Source organism: Coenobita brevimanus, chromosome 38, assembly GCF_032717465.1.
Source record: "Coenobita brevimanus isolate Jiangsu-jjx chromosome 38, ASM3271746v2, whole genome shotgun sequence".
NCBI classification, from domain to species: Eukaryota; Metazoa; Arthropoda; class Malacostraca; order Decapoda; family Coenobitidae; genus Coenobita; species Coenobita brevimanus.
This window is the reverse complement of record NC_136991.1, coordinates 36939823-36964110: the sequence shown is the minus strand read 5'-3', so window position 1 is coordinate 36964110 and position 24288 is coordinate 36939823.

Genomic DNA, 24288 nt, shown 5'->3' with positions numbered 1-24288 from the left:
CCAATCAAAAACACTCTCTCACTCCTTTCAAACTTTTCCATGCACGCGTCCACATTAGTCCAGAACTCTTCTCTCTCCTTGCACGATCTTGCGTTGGCGCATACACGCACACAATCGCCCACATTTGTAGTCCAACTTTCAGTCTTACCCACACAATCCTCGAGGCAACAAATCCATACTCTCTTATATTCTCCTTCCATCTGTTACTCACAACAATACACTCCTTCTTTTCCCCTCTCATTCTCACCTACTCCCGCGCCTATACCCCATCCATACTACCATTCTCTCACTCTCACCTCCCCATATAGTTTCATTTAATCCACATACATCCACTTTCGCACACTCAAGCACCTGGACAATCCCTCTTTCTTTCACCTTATCGTTTGCACCCCGTACATTCCATGTAGCCATCCATCCCATGTCCTTTGTTTGGTCCTTAGTCGTCACCTTTGGTCAGTCCTGGTCCTAGGCTTCTTGTTCGTATTTTTAATTAGTTGTTTTCCGGGGAGGGGCACTAACCCTCCGCCAACTCACTTGTTGCCACGCAGGTAACACGTGTTGGTTGGTTATAAGGTTACCACCCAGTGCTGTAAATACTTTCCTGGTTTACAGGAAATCATTTGGCTTGCCACTCAGTGAAGAGCGACCCTGAAAAAAACAGAGTACCACTACACTACGTGGGCGGATGATAGGCACCCCCACCTACAAAATATATGCAAAAGGTCAAAGGTCAAGTTCACAGGGAAAGGTCAACATAAACACTTTTTATCTGATTTTGAGTAAACTTTGTGGATGGGTTGCACCAAGGCCAAGGGAATCTTTAAGCCATGGGTTGCACATTAGGACACAATAGAAGAATTTGATTTTGAGAGTAATCGTTCACAGGTTAAGGATACAGGGAGTGTTCAAAGGCTAAAGTTACAGGACAAAGTCAACTCAAACAGCTTTGATCTGACTAGATCCAGGCTTGGTGGGAGGGATAAGGGTCAGGAAAGAACGAAGGAATTAAGTTTTGAGAAGAATCATTCAAAACTCACGATCACAGGGCAGGTTTAAAATTCGACCCATGTATCTGTGTGTGAACAGAATAACAGTTTTGATCTTATTTGGATTAATCTTGGCCGCTGGGCTGAGGGCAGAGTTGTTAGAAGTACCCCACTTTGCTTCTTAAGGTTGTGTTATTTCATATACAACATTTTACAGAAGTTAAATTTGTACTATCATAAGGTGAATGCACCCGATTGAAACAAAAAGAATATCTTTTTTCAGAAGTACTCAAGAGCTGAAAGTAAAAACCACTAACTTCTAACTAACCACTAACTTCTCATTCAACTCCAAGCTACTGTATAAAAAGCTTCCAGTATACCCGCGCTCGTTTTGTGTGTGTGTGTGTGTGTGTGTGTGTGTGTGTGTGTGTGTGTGTGTGTGTGTGTGTGTTTGAACAATGGAGCTCATTTTAAAAACCAAAATTGGTCCAAAAGTTGAGGGATAGTCAAGGAGTAGACCTATTGTTTAAAACAATAGGTCAGTAGCCATGGTCACAAGACTAGGTCAGAGATTGACGCAGCAGAGTCAACTTTAACAGTTTTTATCCGATTCAGTCCAAACTTGGAGGAAGGTTTGATGGTAAGGCAAGAAAGAAGTGAGTCGCTTTTTAGAAGAATTAGTCAGAGGTCAGGGTCACAGGGCAAGGTTAATTTTCGACTCCTGCCTATCTGGTGTGAACAAAATAACTAAAACAGTTTTAACAGGATCTGAATCACTCTTGGTGGAAGAGTCTATAATCAGCCAAGAGGTTGACTATTTTTTTGGAGCAACAGGTAAGGCAACAGGTTAAAGGTGGAGGTCACACGACACGGTTATCGTAAGTAAGTTTTATCCAAAGCAATTTCTATGCAAAGGGATTGCATAAAAGTGTTTTATGTTCACATTAACGTATGAGTGTGATATCTGTTATGACAAGAGAAAAAGATGTCAGGAGTAAGAGCAGAGGAAATGAAGGATTAAAGAACGTATGCGCAATGTTGTATATAAGATATAATGTGATTAGTGAAACATGTGGAGTAAGGAAGTCTGTTGACAATAGGCTGAAGATGGTGCGGTCAGATGGTATGGCAATTTGAGAAAAGATATATACAGGTTGATTGTCGGATTGACTCAGTCTGGTAGGTAATGATGTCGATTAGGTGTGCAAAATTATTAGGGAGTGAGTTGGTTGTCGGATTGACTTAGTCTGGTAGGTAATGTGAATGGCATCTCAAGAAAAAAGCGCCGATCGTCATGCCTATAAACTGATATCAGCATTTCAGAGGCATGTGTGACAGGTGAATAGGTGTGACCCACTGCACCAGGGATGTTGTTAATTAGTTCTCCCTCTATCATGATTTTCTCTTTTCTCTCTTTATCCCACCCTTAGTGAGAAATAGAGATCAGGCTGATGATGATCGTGATGATGATGAAGTAAGACAGACCTGGTGGCGCTGATACAGCGAGAAGGAAGCATTGCGGCCGATATCAGTGCACATGAAGCAACGCACATGATAGCCACAGACATGAAGAAATATTTGTAAAAAGTCAGTATCCATGTTTGCATTGTTTTATGCTGTCATTGGCCACGAACCATAGAGTCACTATCATTATTTGATATAACAAGTACTTTGTAGTTAATTTTCAAAAGTTTTGGAGTAAAAGTACTTCAAAACCATACTTAAGCTAAAGTAATGGAAGAAATGTGTACGTTTTATAAAGTCGATATACTAAAAAAATTACTTGAGTACGGTACTCAAATAAATTTACTCCGTTACATCACAACTCCGGATGAGGGTCACCCATTGGGTTGACCTGTCCTTTTTTTTAGACCAGTGGGCCAAAGGACTACTTAACAAAGCGAGTGTAACAAGCAGTTTTTATCCGATCCAGACTAAACTTTGTGGAAGGGTTCAGGTTGAAACAAAGGAAGAGACGTTCGATTATTAGAACAGTTAGTGAAATTCAAAGTCACAGGGAAAGGTCAAAGATCCAGATCACTGGCCAGTAAAACAGTATTGAAGGGTATAAAGTTAGGCAAGAAGTAAATTTTTCGAATCTGACAGTAATCAGTCCAAGATAAGGTCACAGGGCGAAGTCAGATATTTAGACCATGGACCACTTGGTGGACACAGGGTGCTCTTTCTATAGATTATTATTATTTAATCACTAGGTTGGCGGGAATGAGTCTTGTGTCGAAAGCAATCATTTTTTCCTGGCTGAATAATTCCCTGTCAGCGATTCCTCTTGGATCCCGGCGGATGTTACTTCATCTAAATTTTATGAAGGTAATTTTCTCCCTTGTTTGTCTATTTGCTTGCTCGTTCAGCTGGGTTGGGGCTCTCATTTACGATGCATTGGTTATTATGGACGCTGTTTACACCTCCAGCACTCTCGTTATCTAGATGTGCATTCTCTAGGCGATTTTGAATACTGATTATGTCATTTTTTCCCCAGACACTAGATGACGAGTATATAGTGTTTCTGCCTGCATGACTCACCTTCATCAACATCGCGTTCACCATCATCATCATCATCATCATGTCTGTCTCCATAACCATCATCATCATCATCATCATCATCATCATCATCATCATCATCATCATCATGTCTGTCTTCATCACCATCATCATCATCATCATCATCATCATCATCATCCTCTTGTCAACTGTCTTCATCATCATCGTCGTCGTTGTCTTTCATTTTTATCTCTGTCTTCATCATCATCATTGGTTATTACGGAGTTGGCTTACATTGCGAAGGCTGTTGTTTACCTGCTACCATCGTATATGCAGTCACGAGATTTTGCTATGCTCTTAAATGTTGCTATGTGATGTGTTCATACAGTGGCTGATCTCGTTGTTACAGTAATCATTCAGCATCATTATCATACATCTGTGTTTTCACCATCATCATCATCATCATCATCAATATCTTCATCATCGTCGTCACAAATTTCCATCTCCTTCCACTTCATCAACATCATCATCATCATCATCATCATAACTTATTTCCATCTTCTTCCTCTTCCCTATCAACTCCACCACCGCTTGTCATCATCATCATCATCTCTCTTTTTCATCTCTATCTTCCCCTTCATCATCGTGTCATTACGGAGCCTGTTTAGCCTACATATCAGGTCTTTTACATTCCTATACCGTCACAGAAGGTTACACTGAGCTGATCCGTAGCTGAAAAGCACATTAACTTCAAGCTTATTAACGTAACATACAATAAACAGAATATCACAAATTTCCAAATGGTTTCCTCGCCAGAATTAACCTTCAACATGATAACTTATTCTTTTCATTTAATTACCACTTCTTCTAAACGATTTTATTCAGCTGAGAAGACCCCCTGATGGTTAATTAGTAACGGCGCTATTCTATCCCTCTGGCCGAAAAATGTATCCCAAGCAGAATAAAATCGTGAGGAAATGGAAACGATAAAATAAAAATGACGCCCTCGGCCTGAAAGGGTCGAGAAACCGGACTGTTCTGAACTGTTTTTTAAAACTTAGTGTATAATTCAGAAATAAACGGATACTCCCCAACTACTATCCGTCTGATACACTGCAAGTAAGGAATAACAGAGTATAAACAGAGAGGAAGATAGCATACATGATGAAAAGTGAAAAGGAAAAGGAAAAGGAAACTGTAAAAGAGTAATACTGGAAAATGATCGAGAGATGAGACCATGAAAGAAACTAAAAAGCTCTCAGAGAACGCATACCTCCGCCGACGCCATTGCCATTATAAAGGATCCGGATTAGGATCCGTGGATATAGGATCCAGATCCGGATCCGCCCCAAAATTTAAATAATTCTCTCTGGGTCCATGGCCCACCTTTCCACAAAATTTCATTGAAATGCATTGTAAATTGAGAACTTTTGGAGATATTGTGCGGGATACTCCGGACCCGGATCCGTATCCGCCCCCCAAATTTAATAATTTCTTCCTTGGCCCATGGCCCACCCTTCCACATAATTTCATCAAAATCGTCCACAACTTTTTAAGTAATGCCTGCTAACAGGCAGACAAGCAAACAAACAAACATACAGACAAACCAACGCCGGCAAGAACATAACCTCCTTGGCGGAGGTTGCATAGGCTACCTCCGCTAATGCCACTGCCATTAAACAGGATCCGGATCCGCCCCAAATTTTATCAATTCTTTCTTGGTCCATTGCCTACGTTTCCACAAATTTCATTGAAATTCACTGCGAACTTTTGGAGATGCTGTGCGGAATACTCCGGATCCGGATCCGCCCCCCAAAATTTAATCAATTCTTTCTTGGTCAATGGCCCACCTTTCCACAAAATTTCATTGAAATTCATCGAGAACTTTTGGAGATACTGTGCGGTAGGATTCGGATCCGGATCCGGATCCATCCCCAAATTTAAAGAATTGTTTCTTGGCCCATGACCCAACCTTCCACAAAATTTAACTGAAATTCATCCGGAACTTTTGGAGATACTGTGCGGTAGGATCCGCATCAGGACCCGGATCCTTCCCAAGATTTAATCGATTCTTTCTTGGGCCATGGCCCACCCTTTCACAAAATTTCATTGAAACTCATTGAGATCTTCTGGAGATATGACGTGAACAAACAAACAAAAAGATCTGGATCACAACCAAAATCTAATCGATTGTTCACTGGGTCGTACCCTACCCCTCCAAAAAATTTCAGCAAAATCCAATCATAACTTTTTAAGTACACCTGCTAACAGGCAGACGGACAAATAGACAAACCAACCAACGCGGGCAGAAACGTGTACCCCGTGGCGGAGGTAAATAAGAGGAATAAATTAAGGATGGGGAATTAATGGAATGGTAAAATAGGAAGAAAACACAGAAGAATAATAAAAGAACATAGAATATATATATGATAATAGAGTATTAGGTAGGAGAAGCCTTATCATTCCTGCGACCCACTCTTAGCTGAATGAACTTGTCTGGAATACAGTACAAGATTTGCCTCGGTGAATGCGAGAGTTAAGTTTTTGATTCACTTCCCAGAAGGAAACACACAGAACAAATGTAATTATACCCACAGTTTACGGATTAAGATGGACTGAGAACTGTAAACTCTTGTACGGACTACTAAAGTATTTAAGAGCTTTTGGAAATGTTTGGATTATTTAATTCAGGCTGGAAGTTTGGAGGGGATGAAAGACCCACGCCAGAAACTTTGCTGACTCTTAACCTCTTCAATCTGGTGACATGTTTTGTGATATGCAGATTGGACTGTAAAAAGAGCATCACCAAAAACTCGCTTAAAGTTATATTCTGTTGCGGGGACGGCCCAGTCTGATGATGTGGGCGCGGTTGTGGTGGTGGGAGTGAGAAATGAATAAACACTGATATCGCTAACTAAGCCGTCCACATAACGCGTGAGAAAGCACCTGGCGTAGTGGACGAGGGACGTTGTATATGGACCACCTTGTATTGTTGCCACATCCAGATGATTTTATTCAGCTTTAGGGAGATCTCTCGGAGTGAAATGGTATATATCTTACCTCTCTAGCTTGAAAAATTTCACCTCGGCTAAGTAAGTTCGTCTGGTCGAGCAAAATGAAAAGTACCTTATGCGACTGAAGGCGTTTAGTAATTATTCAGGAATAGTTTAGTGGGTGTTTTCGTGGGTGTTTTCGTATAGTCTTCTTATGGTGGGGACAACTTAGGCACTATCTTCAAACTAACACCATACGATTTTATTACACTGAAAGTGAGCCAAAGGAACCTATGAGTTAGCACTATGGGTCTGGATAACTTAAGTAATTATTCAAGTTAACGTAATGCGAGTCAGTTGGGAGTGAATCATAAGATCTTGAATGTTATTATTTTCATCATTAATTCTTATGGTTAGGGAAACTCTAATGCAGTGTTTTATTCCAACTGCAGGTAGGCGGTTTCATTCAGCTGAGTTATTAGTGTCCCTGTTAATACTGTTATCATTAACTCCCGTGTGTCGGCCCAACTTTTATATTCTGTTGCAGCAAACGATGTACAAATTACATCAGCTAAGAATGTGATACAACCTTGATTGGTGATATTGTCACTATTGTCTTTCTTATGGTCGCGACAAACCTGATATTTGCCTAAAACTAACGTCTTAGGATTTTATTCAGCTGAGTATAAGTACAGGGACCTCACTTAATGCTGGTAACATTAACCTCGTTATATCGGTACATACAGTAGCCCATTGCAGCTAACGCCTTAAGATTTTATTCGGCAGAAATTGAGTTATATGAAGCCGAGTGCTAATACTGTACCATTAATCCTAATATGGTTGCGATAACTCTAGTACTCTGTTTCAGCTTCCGTTGGGTAATCTTACTCAACGAAGGAAAGGCCTTTCGCACTGAGGCAGCTATTGATGGCCATAGAACACTTTCATTTCGATAATTCTTTCGTACGATGAATAAAATTGTTGGGATGCAGCAAGAATAAACGAGGTCAAAAGCTCTCAGCGAACACAGCACGCCTAGCTGGAAGCTTGATCTTGACCCGTGATCCTGACCCTGAATCGATCTGCACCACAGTCACATCACTTTTCAGACATGTACGCAGTATAGGTGCCAGTTATTCTTGGGATATTTTGTTAAGATACATACATGGATACATAAATGTGTGCACAGAAACGAATCCTATCGTAATACCCTACAATTTCGCCATCGACAATGAAAGAAAAAAAAGTTGAAGTGTATAAGGCTGCTCTTTACAGTGTTACTTGAAATATCCGTGCGTGCAGTCTAAGGCAATATGGAAGTTTTGGGGTTGGCAATTGTTTGCACTGGCGTAGCATTCATTACGAGTACAGTACATTTGTTTTTTAATGGTCCTTTGAGAATGTCGTGGAATTTCCTGGTTGCCGAGAGAATATTATTGGAATACAAATTGTCCTAAGAAAACAGCCCTGAATTCCGTGGTTACAGATGGAAAGTTGTAGGAATTTCAGGCCCGCCCCAAGAATGTTATGGATATTTTAAACTGTCGACGAGAATATTGTGGAGGCGAAGGACCGGACCCACACTCACACGCGGCCGCTCCCACCACCAGGTCCATTTCAATTTCCTCTCTATTGTCAGACGGCTAGGTTTATCCGGGAGGATGACTGGGCGATCCCTCTATCCCTACCTCACCATCCCAAGGCTCTTTTTATTTCTACTTCCCCCTCTCCTCTTCACAATAAATCACTTACCGGGACGGATGTGTCAGCGACTTGGAGAATTGTGTCGATGAGCTTGTTCTCTCCTCTGTAGCCCTATACTGGAGAATTCCAACACGTCACATTCAGGTCAACAGAGTGTAACCAGTTCTTATTGTTAATGTAATGGATCATGTATTTTGCAGTCTGATGTGATATTACATCGGTGCAGACGAACATTGCTGCTATTCATTAAATACACTGGATTAAGAATGCCACGATACTATAAATTCCTGAATAATATCTTACGAGGTGATCAGAAGAATTTCAGTCATCTCTTGTGCGTGTGAAACATGCTTGAGGGTCATCTGATCATGGAGTTTTGCTAAGTTTCCTAACTTTTTCGCACTATTCCAGCGAGTATAGATAATAATAAGATACAAGAATAATCTGATGGCGACACAGTCTCTATCTATCTATTTATTGCCAGACGCCTCAATCCCGTTCGGGATGGCCACAAACAAATCGCCTCCACGTGGCCCTGTCCCCCGCCAATTCACTGCCTTGCTCCCAACTCATCCCCCTCTCTCATATACCTCTCCACCCCATTCCTCCATCTCATCCTCGGCCTCCCCCTCCCTCTCCCCCCCTCCATCTCATCCTCGGCCTCCCCCTCCATCTCCCCCCCTCCATCTCACTCACATACACTTTCTTCGTCAGTCTTTCACCCTCCATCCTCTCCACATGGCCAATCCACCTCAGTGTATTCATCCTAACGCTTCCTATCACATCCACATCCACACCACAACACTCCTTTATATCCTCATTTGTCAGCCTATCTCTCCATGTGACTCCACAGGCTCCTCTTAAATAACTCATTTCCACTGCTCTCACTCTTGACTTGTGTCCTTCCAACAACGTCCAAGCTTCACTTTCATACGTTAGAGTTGGTATCACAATACTGTCATGTAGTAACTTTTTCACTTCCATGTTCACTTCCCTGTTTCTTATCACTACTTTCAAGGAACCAGCAACCTTTTTTCCCTGCTGTACCCTTTCAAGCACTTCACCCTCCAAACCTCCATCCCTACTCATCACACTACACAAGTACTTAAACGTACTTACATTTTCCAATTCCTCACCATCCAACCTCACTGTACATTCACTGACTTCACCTCTCTCAAAGACCATCACTTTACTCTTCCTTACATTCACCTTTAGATTCCGTTTCTTACACACTCCCCCAAACTCATCCACCAAGCCTTGCAGCTCCCCTTCGTCTTCACTCAACAACACAGTATCATCTTCAAACAACAGTACAGGGAGTTTCCAAAACACTACCCTTTCTCACCAGGGCCACTCCAACATCCACTACGCTACCTTGTACCTCTTTCATTGCCCCATCCATGTACAGATTGAACAACAAATAATCCAGATCAATACAGGATAGAGGTACTGTCACCACTTGGATCCTCTGACCACAATCTCATCAAAGCCTCATTAGTTAACCCTCCTACACCTCCCCATTCCGAACCTGTCAGGGTGACCCGATGGCACTTTGACAGGGCAGACTGGGATGGATTTAGAAATTATCTTGCTGATGTTCCATGGCAGTCTTTCTTCTCTAGTGATCCCAATTCTACCCAGTCCCACATTTGTGACTTAATACTAGCTGGTATGGATTTATTCATACCAAGTCAACAATTCACTAAAAGATCAAACTCTCCAAAATGGTTTGATGGCAATTGTGCCAGAGCAACAGCCCAAAAGTCATTAGCATATAACTCTTACATAAAATCAAAAACACCTGAATCACTCTCCCAATTTAAAATTGCTAGAAATCATGCAAAAGCTGTATTAAATCTATCTAAATCAAACTTTCTTCAAAAGCAAGCATCAAATCTACTTAACAACCCTAATGACAATAGAATATTCTGGTCAACTCTTAACTTTTTCAATAATAACTTTAACAAGTCATCTTCCATTCCCCCACTAAAATCTTCAGATGGCAATATTACAAATGACCCACGTGGGAAAGCAGATATCTTTGCTAGTACCTTTGCAAGAAACTCTACCATAGATGATACCAGCCAGAATGTCTCGGTACTGGAACTTGATTCTCCCGAAATTGCCCCACTTAAAATACAGACAAGATTTGTAAAATCCATCCTAGACAATTTACCTACCAACAAAGCTCCAGGTCCAGATGGAATTCCGCCAATTGTTTTGAAAAAGTGTTCCCCTGAACTTGCCTCTGTCCTAGCTAAATTATTCAGACTATGCATACGTACTTCTTTATTCCCAAATTCATGGAAAGAAGCCAATATCCACCCAGTTCCAAAGAAAGGAAGTTCATCTGACCCCTCCAATTACAGACCAATAGCTATCACATCTTCTCTTGGTAAGGTATTTGAAACTTTAATTAACAAGCATATTGTTAAACATCTTGAATCCAACAACTTAATTAATGATAGACAATACGGTTTTCGCCACGAAAGATCCACCATTGACATACTCAATCTCTTAACTCATACCATCCATCAATCAATTGATCTTTTTGGAGAAACTCATGCAGTAGCTCTTGATATCTCTAAAGCTTTCGACAGAGTATGGCACCGTTCCCTGCTGTCCAAACTCCCTTGCTATGGACTAACGTCTTTTGTTCCTTTGATTTCTTCTTATCTTAGTGACAGGAAAATAAGAGTAAAAGTAGATGATGTATATTCGAATTTCCACTCAATTAACGCCGGCGTGCCGCAGGGATCAGTTCTGGCGCCAACCCTATTTCTGGTTCATATTAATGATCTCTTATCTGTCACTCACAATCCCATTCACTCATATGCAGATGACTCAACACTACATAGTTCATTCACACTCAGACATCCATTTACAAAGTCTAATATCTCTACCTCTCAACTCAATACAGCCATCTCCATAAATCAAGATCTATCTACAATCAGTGAATGGGGACAAAACAACCTTGTCTCTTTTAATGCTAGTAAAACTAAATATATACAGTTTACTAATAGACAGATATTGCCAGATTCGTACATTACCTTCAGTGCTACTAATATTCCCATCTCCAAAAGTATTGAAATTCTTGGTGTCTCACTTAACAGTGCCCTCAGCTGGACCTCTCATGTCAGATCACTTGCTAAAACCGCCTCAAAGAAACTTGGATTATTGTACAGAGTCCGTAACTTCTTTGCCGATGAGCAGTTAGCTATAATTTATAAGAGTCATGTGCGCTCTCAGCTTGAATATTGCTCACCCTTGTGGAATGGTTGTGGAGAGGTTGCATTAAGACAACTAGACAAAATTCAGAATAAAGCTGTTAGAATCATTAACAACCCTGCCATTACATATAAATTACCTCCCCTGCAAGTAAGAAGGAATGTTGCCTCCCTTGCATTATTTTACAGATATTTTTTTGGCAAATGCTCAAATGAAGTTGCGTCCATGGTGCCACCTCTCCATGCCTTCCCTCGTGCTACACGGGCATCTGGTAACGCTCATGACTGGTATGTCACTCAACCATATTGCAGAACTTCTGCCTATCAGAATTCTTTCATTCCCCGAACTGCCTCTCTCTGGAACTCGCTTCCCCAGAGTTGTTTTCCTCCAAATTTCAACCTACAACTGTTCAAGTCTAACTGTTACAGATATTTTATGAACAGAGGACACCAGTAATCTGGTGTATGGATTATTTTTTTTTTCCATTTGTTTTTCCTTCCTCCGTTCTGTTATTTAAAAAAAAAAAAAAAAAAAACAAAACATGGAGACATGACACATCCCTGTTTCAACCCAACCTTCAAAGAGAAAAATTCACTCAGTTCACCATCCACACGCACTGCAGCCTTAGCACCATCATTCATACTTTTCACAGCATTCAATAACATCCCATCTACTCCATATATTCTTAACACTTTCCACAATCTTTGTCTATCCACCCTGTCATATGCTTTCTCCAAATCCATGAAAGCCGCATACAACTTCTTTCCCTTCTCTAGAAACTTTTCCACTAAGGATCTATGAATGAATATCTGATCTACACAACCTCTTCCCTTCCTAAAGCCTTCCTGTTCTTCTCCAACTAAGTCCTCTGTTCTTTCTCTAACTCTGTCAATAAGTATCCTACCATACACTTTTCCTATTATACTAAGAAGACAAATGCCCCTGTGATTACCACACACTTCTTTTTCCCATTTTCCTTTGTACAAGGGATTAATTATACCTGACTTCCAATCCTCCGGGACTCTACCCTCCTCCCAGGCCAATCTGCACATCTTCCACATGCACTCCACTACTATCTTTCCCCCATGCTTCAGCATTTCGCCATACGCGCCATCAATTCCTGAGGCTTCCCCAACTTAACTTTCTTCATTGCTTTCACAACTTCTATCTTATTAATTTCCTCCTGTCTTCTCACCTCCCTCCTTCTCCCAGCCATTCCCCAGTCACTTATACTCGCATTACTTCCATCCTGTATGTTCAACAATTCCTTAAAGTGTTCTCTCCATCTGCTCACTTTTTCTCCCTTCTCCACTAGTAATCTACCATTTTTATCTTTCACTCCCCTGCTAACTTCACTTCCACCCTGTCTTACTTTCTTCACCTCTTTCCAGAACATTATCTTAGAGTCCCTCCACTTTACACTCAGATTCCTCCCAAATTCCTCATCCACTTTCTTCTTTCTCTTACTAATCTTTTCATCTCTCTCTTCCTTTCTACATATAACTCTCTCTTCCACCTCTCTACTTCTTCCACGCCCCTATTTCTCATCCATTCATTGTATGCTTTCTTCTTTTGTGCCACAGCCTGTCTCACCTCTTCATTCCACCACGCTGTTCCTTGCACCCCCCTCCGTCTTCTCTTCCTTCCACACACCACATCACATGCTGCACATATTTCTTTAGTGAATATCCTGCACACACCTTTCACGTCCCCCATTTGCTTCATTTCATAATTGGCCAATCGTTCCTCCACAGTCTCTACTTCATGTGAAACTGGCATGGATAATGCATGAGATGTATGACTGACTGAATAATTACTCAAATAACTCTTTCTAAATATTGTCAAAATTTTCTGGTCAATTGACTGAACGATGACACTGGTGTACTTTGGAACCTTGTGGTGGTGTTTTATATGCGAAAATCCCTCGAGAGAACTGTGTAGCATGAAAATAAAATTTGCTCTTGGGAAGGGTCAAATATCACGTGCACTCCCAACCTAGGGATTCTTACACTACTTTCGATGTATAGTGTTACAAGCAGACCGTTATTAGAGGGAGATAGTGGCCAAGTGGGTAGAGACGTGATGTGCTGTCTGAAAGAACTCGAGTTTGATCTCATACTGGGGTATGAAACAGCCTGATTATATAAATGTCATTTAAATGCCCTTTTAGAGGAGGACTGTTGGCATTAGGGAAATAGAAAAATATTGATTTGATGCTGTTAAGTTGCCTCTACTACTGACTGGTGACGGGTGTAGAAAAAATACAACACAGAGTCTGAGGCAGCCGAGGCAACCCGGAAGACTGCAGATGTCTGCAGAACTGAGAGTATAAGAAGATATATGTGGAACTGAGAGGAGTATTAGTAGCACGGAAAGTGATCATTCAATTAATGCAGGTGAGAACGAACATAATCAAATCGTGATTCAAAAAACGTGTCAGACCCTATAGAACACTTGCAAAATTTAGCCTTAATTACAAGCGCGCGTGCGTGATCCCTCAATAATGTATCGAGAAATATAGGAACTAGAAATGCGTTAGGGTATGGCGGCCTACATCTCCAAAACAGTATCAGTAAAATCGAGAATAAACTCTTGCCCCAGACTGAATGCAAGAGTGTAAAAACACACAGTGTGGTCAAAGAGTGCATAGTCAGAGCTGAGATATATAAGTCACTGTCATAAAAACATTCCTAGAGACCCGCGTTTGTTTAGGACTGTACGACGTCCAGGGAAACCATGGGCAACGTTTAACTCCTGCATTACGATGACGTCCTCTTGGACTAGATCTGGTATGATAACAGGATTATTCACATTAAGGTAGGTCTCTCGGAGTAAAGGGGCTAACAGGTAAATAGGTGGAGCGGCAGGTATATCCAGGGTGGTTCATATACGCTCCTCTTCCAGTTCGTTAGGTGCTTTATGATGTGTTGTGGGGGACGGCTAAGTCAGCTATATCACTGTTTAACTTATATCCTTAATTAATTTCATACTCCCACTGCTACATCCACTCCCACATCAGTAGACTAAACCGTTCCCGCAATACTTAAGATATCATCAGGTGAGTCTCTTTTGGGGAGCTATTTACGAACCACCTTATATTATTAACCAGAGCACAGAGTACGGGGAATAATGATGTGACACAAGAATAATACATTCGTTTATTCCGGAACAGGTTATATTCATTTCAGTATTCCGAAAGATTTTAAAAATATCATCGGATAGTGGAACAGGGGGATGAAGAGAGTAATTAGGGAGCTCTGGATCAAAATAAAGCCGAGGGGAGGGAAAGGAGGGGGAGGGGGAGGGGCAGAGGGAGGGGAATGAAGGGGATGAGGAGGGGGAGAGAGAGAGAGAGAGAGAGAGAGAGAGAGGAGGAGGAGGAGGAGGAGGAGGAGGAGGGGATCAGAGCACTGTCCGTCGTATCAGGGGATTGAGCATTATTGGAAAATAATAGATGCTAATGGAAAATAATAGAGGGTGGGAGCGCGTGATGTGGGACCCAGAGGAAGCGGAGCAAAGATGGATCGTAGGAAAAGGTTATATGATGCCTGACACAATCTGGGAAGACATACGGGAACAAATGTACCCTACGTCCTCGTCATATGTCTCCGTTTATCGACCATCACGAGTCCTTTAATGGATGACGTATTTTTGGCTTTATTCGTGTTGCTCCCGGATAATTCTCTTCAGTTTAGGAGAGGATATTCCAGATGGAGGAGTATATAGTTTATATAATTCCGTTCCAATATTCAGACCATTTGTAAGTCTGTTATTGATTAGTACCCGAGTAATCATTAGCAGCTGTTGTAGAGAAATTATGATGCTTATCACAGCACTGACGAGAGAGAGAGAGAGAGAGAGAGAGAGAGAGAGAGGAACTGTCCCCTGAAAGAGGGGATATGGAACTACCATGTAGAATACGGCCATTTTGGAACCAATAGATAATTTTTAAAAGGCATTATTTGAAGAGAGTAAGTAGTTGGTTCCAAGTCTTCCCATCACATTTACACCTTTTCCTTTTACCTTAGGTACGGTGGACAAAGATAGGTAATGAAATAATATGATATTCTAGGTCGAACTTGTATTTGCTGGACCCTTCCTGGGGTAGGATTATAAACGGCTTTGTCTCTGAGTCACTCATATTAACATGAATGTGACCTCGTTTTAACTTATGCCAGCCGGCCCTGTGCCGCACCACCAGTGCAGTCTGCATGCCGTACAGCAATACTTGATCTGTCATGTGTACATCGTGTTCAAAGCCTCCATGTATATAAAAAATGTTATATATATATATATATATATATATATATATATATATATATATATATATATATATATACTCTGAAATTCTGACACAAATACAGTGAGGTCAACAGCCTATATATCCAGGCGATATTATCAGTAAGGAACACAATACTCATGATTAAGTAGGATTTCCGGATTTCCTTGTTCCCATTAGTTGGCCACTACAATGGACTCCCCTTCCTCCACCTCCTCGTCGTCGCCGTCTTTCAGCTTATTGGGAGCGTTTGTGATTACAATTATAGTCGCGGCGCGGGACTCTGAGGTTGTTGTTATCGTGTCCTGGCAACCTACCATTCAAAAGTGCGTCTGATTTCGTGTATACTATGAGACGCATGTGATTCGTGTATAATATGTTCGTGTATAATGATGTTCGTGTATAATGATATTCGAGTATAATATATTCGTGCATAATATATTCGTGCATAATAATATGATTCGTGTATAACATATGAAATCGGATGCACTTTTGAATGGTAGGTTGCCAGGGTACGATAATGGCAACCTCAAAGACGTGCGCCGCGACTATAGAAACTAGAAGAATTCAAAAACCCCTTTCGCGAAAGAGTATGGAGTAGCAGGAACAGGTTACTTAGAGAAGATGTTGTGTCACTTCGATTTCAATGTTAGCTAAGAAATGTCAGTTAAATTTTCCTGGAGTATAATGTTAGAAATGTTCCATATGTGAGGATTAGAGTGACAGTATTAATTCTTCGGCCATTCTTTGGCATCTGTCACTCAGTCTGGGGTGAATAATAATTTCAGGCATCAGCATGACAAGAATACGAGGGATGAAGCGACGTTGAGAGACTTAAGAATCTGGATATAATAATAATATGAAGTGTCAGCCATATCTAAAGCTTACTTGCTACCACTCTTACATATCTGTATTTTCCCCCTCATAAATTTTTCCCCTGGAGGAGAACCACTAGGATATTAAAAGAAACTCTTACCCTTCATCCGTTCACAAGCATTCTGTTCAGCTGAACACCGGACGAATTTATTCAGTTGCAGGTGGGCATTGCAGTCGGAGAATGTTAATGTTCTTACCATTAACCCTTTCATGAGACGAATAACTAGGTTTCTACATCAGTTAACGTAAGACGATCTTATTCATCAGAGGTACCCATAAGAGTATACATGAGAACTAACTATGTATGGTGAAACAAACAACAATAGACATAACAGATTTGCTGGAAGAAAGGAAATAAGATCTATTGGCGCGGCAAAAGGCGAAAACGAGTAATAGACTGGTGGAATGGCGATGTGCAAAACCGGAGATTTGGGGAAAAGCTTGATTGGGGATAAACTTAGATTGGAAGCTTAAAGACTAGGCGGACTGAACCCCGAAAAATAGAACTTGCACATTTCGCCCAAGCCACAACAACCGCAGCAACGAACCAAAAGAGACAGTAAAACAAAAGAGCAGAGGCAGACCAAGGCCAACAATAAGAAGAGCGTGACTGAAACAAAAGGCAGTATAACAAAAGACCAGTATGAATGAAAGGACTGGCGTCATGGATATTGAGAATTTTACAATCAACTTGACAGCTAATTTATTTCCAGGAAAATAACAGTGGCAGTTAATTAGGGTGGGCATGCTTAATGAGCAATTAATTTTACTAAAACCATTCTTGTTTACTTCATGTTAGCCCCGGGATACCGCAGGAAAAAAACAATAGGAATTGCAGGTTTCGGTAGTAAATTGGGTTACGAGGCAGAAAACGGGTAATTGTAGGTTCGGATAGAAGAGAATAAAAAATGGGGACTTACTGGTTCGGAGAGCAAAAATACAAAGGCAGAAGCTCGGAATAAAAGCAAAAGAGAGTAAAAAGACAACAATAGAGGCTTAACCAAGAGGCGTCATAGATAATCAGATGAATTCAAAACAAATCGAAACCAAAACAAAAGGTAATAAACGAGGTCAAAACAAAAGGCAGCGTAACAAACGATTCAAGGGACTGGGTATTGTGGATCTGTCAACAACAACTAAATGGCTAATGAACGGCCTGGGTCATGAATGCAACGGTTAATTAGTGTGCCCTCCATAACGACGCATTCATTTGCCTCTTGTTCTTGTTCCCGGAAGACTCGGGGGTATGGTAGGCTGGAAGAGAAAATCAAGGACAAGAAAACACTAGAACAGACAGAACCAGGCCAACAACAACAAAGCGAAACCGAAACAAGATTGTAAAAATGACTCCTAAAACACAATAAAACGAAACGACGGACACAGTCAAGCCACCAAGAAAATTAAATCAAAACAAAATCAGTAAGCAAAAACGAGTCCCAAATCACAACAACACAAAAACAAGGGATGAAATCAAAACATTAAATAGCAAGGCCAAACAAAAGACAAAAAAGAAAGAAAAGAATGAGAGGCAAAACCAGGATAATAATAATAACAACAAAGCAAGCTAACTAGACCCAAGAAAAGACGGTTAAAAAAAAAAAGTGTTATCATCATGGGCATTGTGAATCGACCGATAACAAATGCAGCCAATTGACGTCCGTGGTAATGAATGCAACAGTTAATTAGCGAGTCCCCCATAATGGACCAGTAATTTGCTTATTGCCACTCCTGTTAACCCAGCGTAAGCCACGGAAAGCTGTATGTTGGGAGAGAGTAATAAACTTGGATTGAATAGACAAATGGATGTTGATTTAAAAAAAGGGGGTGGACTGAACAAGATGAGAGTTACTGTAAAAGCAGGGACAGAGTAAACATGTGGATAGAATAATGAATTGAGCTAGAATAAAAGATGATACAGTAACAAATAACATAATGGGATTAGAATAGAAAATGGGTTAGAATAACAATTTGAGAATAGAATATAAAATTCGGAATAAAATACAAAATTGGGGATGGAATACAGAAATTAAGTTCCTCGTTCCTGTAAGTAAAGTTTCTTCGAAGGTATATTCTGCCCTCACTGGCCTCAATACTAAATAACTTACAGTCCGAATGGAGCCTTGACTACTTTCTTCAAGAACTGAGGTTCTGTGGTGAATCCCTGCATACAGTAGGCAAGCTGTCTCGTCCTAATCATCATCCCACAGCTTTTATTTCTTGCGTATTCAGAGTGCGTCTGTCCTAAGTAGCCTACATGAGGAAGATTCTTAGGTTCTTTTCTTCTCAGCACCTTCTTTTTGACCGTCAGTATGGGTTGCCTCACTAAAGATCCACGGATGGTTTCACATTTCTCTCACATTCTTCTTCATCTTCTCTTCGGGACGTCCGTGAAACGTGTGTCATTGCATATGATATGTCAAAGGACGTGAAAGAAAGTCTGGCACAAATCTTCATTTTCCCAATTTCTCTCCAACCGTAGTGTTTCTGGTTCTTATGTCTGGCCCTTCATTTCAAGTTTCCTTTCTATATGTTCTGTAGCTGCTGTATAGACGGCTACGGTTCTGCTTAAACTAACAATAGTGGTGTTCTTCCTTGGGGTTCTGTCCTTTCATTTTCTCTCTTCACTCTGTTCATCAGTGATCCTTTGAACACATCAATGTCTCTCTTGTCTTATGCTGATGGCTCCTTTCTTCGCTTTTGCACCTGCTTTTCACAGTGTCCATCACGGCAGCTACCTGGACATCATAGGATCTAGCTATGCCACTCCTGATTTCTTACTGGGTATATGGGGCTTTGATAATTTTAATGTATGAAAAATTCGACTCTACCAGCTTTCAACACACGGAAATCTTCCATAAGAGTATCTCTCAATATCAAAAAGCACACAATTTTTTCATCATGTAGCCCCTGTGGTTTTCTTTCTTCTCCCGGAATTTGTCATGGAAAGATGAAATTACTTACCCTGCAAAATCATCTTCTCAGAAATTTGGATGTTGAGTCAATTTTGTACCTTGGCGTTATTCACCTCTATGTGGTATATAAATTTCAAGTGTCAGAAGGCTCACTGCATTCTGTAAACTCTTCTTAACAGGGCTGAGTCAGAGATTGTTCGTTTCAATAGCTCCCCTCCTCTTGCAAACTCCTTTCAACCTATCTGTTCACCACACTGCTCTCTCTCTCTCTCTCTCTCTCTCTCTCTCTCTCTCTCTCTCTCTCTCTCGTGTTGTATGATTATTTCAGGGGCCAGTGTTCTTCTGAGTTGTCTGCTTGCATACCTTTCTCCATTAAGTCAAGCATACAGCACACATCCGTTTGTTTTATCATTTTTACGTAATAAGACCCTTTATTTACATTTGTGAGCCAATTATCGATCTACCTGAGCACACTGCCACTGAAACCATATACCTTTATTTGCTGAATGGTCCTTTACATGGGAAACTTGATCGGACCCTACCATCATCATCATCATCATCATCATCATCATCATCATCATTTTCTTCCTCCTCCTCCTCCCAATCACTTCAACCTTCTCCCGCCTAATGCCTCACTCGGGAACAATGTCTTTTCTCCGCGACCACTGTTTCCCCTCTCCCTATCTCACTTTCCCTCTCTCCCTATCTCACTATCTCTTTTCTCTCTTCCTCTCGAACACTCTGCCTTCCTTGCACTCGATTTACTGTTCCCCTCCCCTCCTCCTCCTCCTTTCCTTCCTTTCCTCCATTTTTACCTTTATTTCTTTCCTTGAACTGTCTTTTCCTTCCTTCCATTCCTTCGTCTTTACCATACTAAATTCTCTCTCTCTCTCTCTCTCAAGCACGCACGCGCACACACACACACACACACACACACACACACACACACTCTCTCTCTCTCTCTCTCTCTCTCTCTCTCTCTCTCTCTCTCTCTCTTTCTCTCTCTCGCTTCCTGGCTTCCCCCACAAATACTTCTTCGTGCCTTCCCCGGTGGAGCTTTATTTGTTCATGGTTTCGACAAGGTCTTCCTTCCCCACCAAAAATTGTCTTCCTCTCTCTTACTGTATCTCTCTCACTCCTGTCCTTTCCACAGTCCCATTGGCTCCGGAACTTCCTTCTTCCCGCCTCTAACTCTCTCATAATATTTCTCATTCCAACTTCATCTCTCCCTTTCACAAGTTATCCTCCTTTTCTCCCCTTTCACACATCCCACACATTGATTTTCATTCCCACCCCATCCCTCCTATTCACCCATAATCTTCCTCCTCCCCATTTCATGTCCTCCCACTCGTTAATTGTATTCTTTCCTCGCACTCAAGTTTCCCCCTCTCTTTTTTAATAACACATCCACCCTCCTTCTTGGTTTCCTTCCTTTCTCCCCCTCCTAACAACCCTACCTTCCGCTTCATTTTTCCAAATGTTATTAACGAAGGACTGTATTGGAGGGAGCCTTAATTTCCTAAAGGTACAATTTAATAACAGACAATACTCATTATACCCTAATATGGCCTAAAATTGTCGCCTCTTCATCTTAAATGCTGATTGCCATTAGATGATGATGCTAGTCACGAAGTGTTGCGATGTAAAGAACGTAGGGCCGTAGTACTGTCTATTTCTGGCACCGAGCTGCCTGAAACAACTTACGAAAGGATGAAAAATCTGGTCCAAGTCAAGATGAAAGAGGTATTGATGCACCTGCACAGACAGTTAATTGAGAGTAATCACCGTATTTTATTAATTGGACTTAAACTTAGCAAAGGTATTTGATTATTGGAAAATGTAGTATACGTGTTATCAGTCAGAATGAAAAGATACCGTAGCTATACCATAAAAAAAAAAAATTACGCGAGAATGTAAGCCAAGGAAAATAATTTAAAAATGACAGCAAATAACTTAAAACCTAGGCGACAGCGCGCGGAAGCAGTAAAGAAAAACAACAAGTAAATTTTATTCATGGGTTTAGTATTTCTAGTCAAAACAAAATACCGGTTTCATCTTATAAAATTCCTTAGTACGCTGACATCTGATATGTTGTGCTCAGTTCTGGTCACAGACGAAGAAAATGTAGCTATGCAGAGACTAGGGGGATAGGCTCGAGTGATGCCTAGATTTTGGAACAAAATATTATGTAGTATTTAGAGTAACTAAATATATTTAATTTATCAAAGCATCAATGGCGAAGGTCCCACATCTTGGTATATGCTATAATCATTTTTGTAAGTGTGATATCGGTAATACTTACAATAGTTGATAAATACATCACAATAGATCGTACATAGTGTAGAGGTAATGGATACTACTACTACTACTACTACTACTACTACTACTAATAAGGTCGACTGCAGTACAGCACTAACATTAAAAAAATCACCTGGATCAATATCGAACTTCAAATCCACCGCTAAACACTGGGGCTCACAGACGAACAGTAAGGGAAAAAAAAAAAAAGGATCACAGGAGATGAAACAACAGTGCAGCGTGCTTATACACCCAACATATAGATACTTCTTGTTAACAGATTGCGAGAGTGTATTATGTTTCATTCGTTCTTTGCTATAAACTTTCCGCGGCTTTTGTATTCTGTTTGGAAGCTTCCTTGCTTTTCCTGCCAGCTTCAGTCCAAAGACTTGATGGGCGACTTCTTGCTTGTCTACCTGTTCTTTTTTACTCTTAGGATTGATGTGGTATTCGTAGTGAAATATACAACAAAAAATTTTTTAAGGCTAAACATGGCTGTTGCTGTTTCCTTTCATAGTTATTTCTTTGTATTCTACCAAAGTTTCCCTCCCATTTCAGCCCTGCCATCCTCTCCCTACCATCATCGCACTACCAATCTTCTCTTGCATTTCTTCGTATCTCCATCCTTCCGAGCCTCCCAGTAACCTCTTGTTCTTCCTCCCTGCCTTCCACTCCCGATCTCCTTATCCCACCACGTCTCACCATCTGTCTTCCACCACCAGCCAGCAATCCCCATCCTACTATACTCCGTTCTTTTTATCGAGGCGAAGATGCACATGACAGGTTGATGATGATTGGCTGAATGCAACATGTCCAAAAAATATTTACTAACCCAAATTTCCCCCTCAGATATTTGTTGTCAGTTAATAATGCTAGATTATTAAGTAATGTTGCATTCAGCCAATAATCACCAATATGTCAAGTGCATCTTCGCCTCGATAAAAAAAATTGAGTATAGTTGCCACTTCTTTCCTCCTTGTGCCACCCTCCTTCCCCTTTCCCTTCTTCTTAACTCCACCTTTTTCTTTTTTCCCATCTCTTACCCACTCTTCCCGTTTTCAATCATCTGCCTTACCTTCATTTTTCCTTTTATTTTCTCCTTCATTCTTGTTTCACTTCACCTTCCTCTTCCTCTCACATGCCCTCAGTCCATCCCTCCTTCCTGCCATCCTCTTCACCAGTTTCTTCCTTCCCTTCTCCTTCCTCCTTTCCTTCACTTCCAGCCCCTCTTCCATCACATCTCTTCCCCTTCCTCCTCTTCCTTGCATCGTCCTTACCCCTTTCCCTATGTCTCTCCATTCCCTCTTCCAACCCTTCACCCTACCCTCTGTCCCTTCTCCTACCCCTTTACCCTTGCTCTCACATTCCTTCACTCCCTTTTTCCTCTTACCTTCCCCTCTCACCTTATCCTTCCTCTCCCATTACCCTCCCTCTCTCCCTCTCTTTCTCCCTCACTCCGTCCTTCCTTCCATTCTATCTCTTCTTTTGTACATATACCACTCTCTTCGTCCCGCTTTCCTCCTGCCCCCTCACCTCAGCCTTCCAATCTCTCCCATCGCCCCCATCTCCATCCCCACTCTTTCAAATTCTCTCCATTCCTCCTTCCTCCCTACTACCCTCTTCCTTTCTCTCTCTTCCTCCAGCCTCCCTCTCCCAGTCTCCAGTCTCCTCACTGTACGTAGTCCTATCCACCTACCTCCATCCTCTCCATCTCTTACGCTTCCTCCCTTCCCCCTCGCCTTTCCTGTCCTCTCTCCCATTTCTAACCCCTCTCTCACTTCATCTCCCCTCCGGCACCCTTTCTCTCATCTGCACTACGTCATCCTGTGTCTCTCCTCCCTCCCCTGCCCTTCCATCTCATCTTCCACTCTCACCCGACGCTTCGTTTCCCTCCATCCCCACCTCCATTCTGTCTTTTTCTCATTTTCATCCTCCACTTCCCTTCCCATTTCCAACCCATCTTCACTTCCTTCTTCCCTCCACCCTCCCTATGCTTCCCCTCTGTTTTTTTTGCCGCCCTCTCCTCAGCTCCCCTGCAACCTCGCCCCTCTACATCTTTAAACCCATTTGGCATCTCTTTCTTCCTTGTGTCACCCTCCTCCTATTTCCCTCCTCCTACAGTCCCCCATCCTCTCATCACTTATCCCTCTCATCCATCCTCTTACCTCTACAACCACCTATCTTCTCCTCCCTCCCTGCCACCCATACATAACCTCTTCCTCTCACTTTTCCATCTCCCCCTCCTTCCTACCTACTACTCTCCCTCTTTTTTTTTTTTTTTCACTTCCTCTCACCTATCCTCACCCCCACCTCAGCCCACCAGTGTTTTTTTCCCCATTCCTCCATCTTCATTCCGCTTCATCCTCTCACCATTACTCCCCTCTCCGTTGTTCTTTCCACTCACTCACCTTCCTCTTCCTTCCCAACTCTTATCTCTCACCGTCTCCATCCCATCTCTCTCCCCCTTTCTCTAGACCCTTTTCTGCCCTCGACCCTTTTCTCCCCTCAAATTC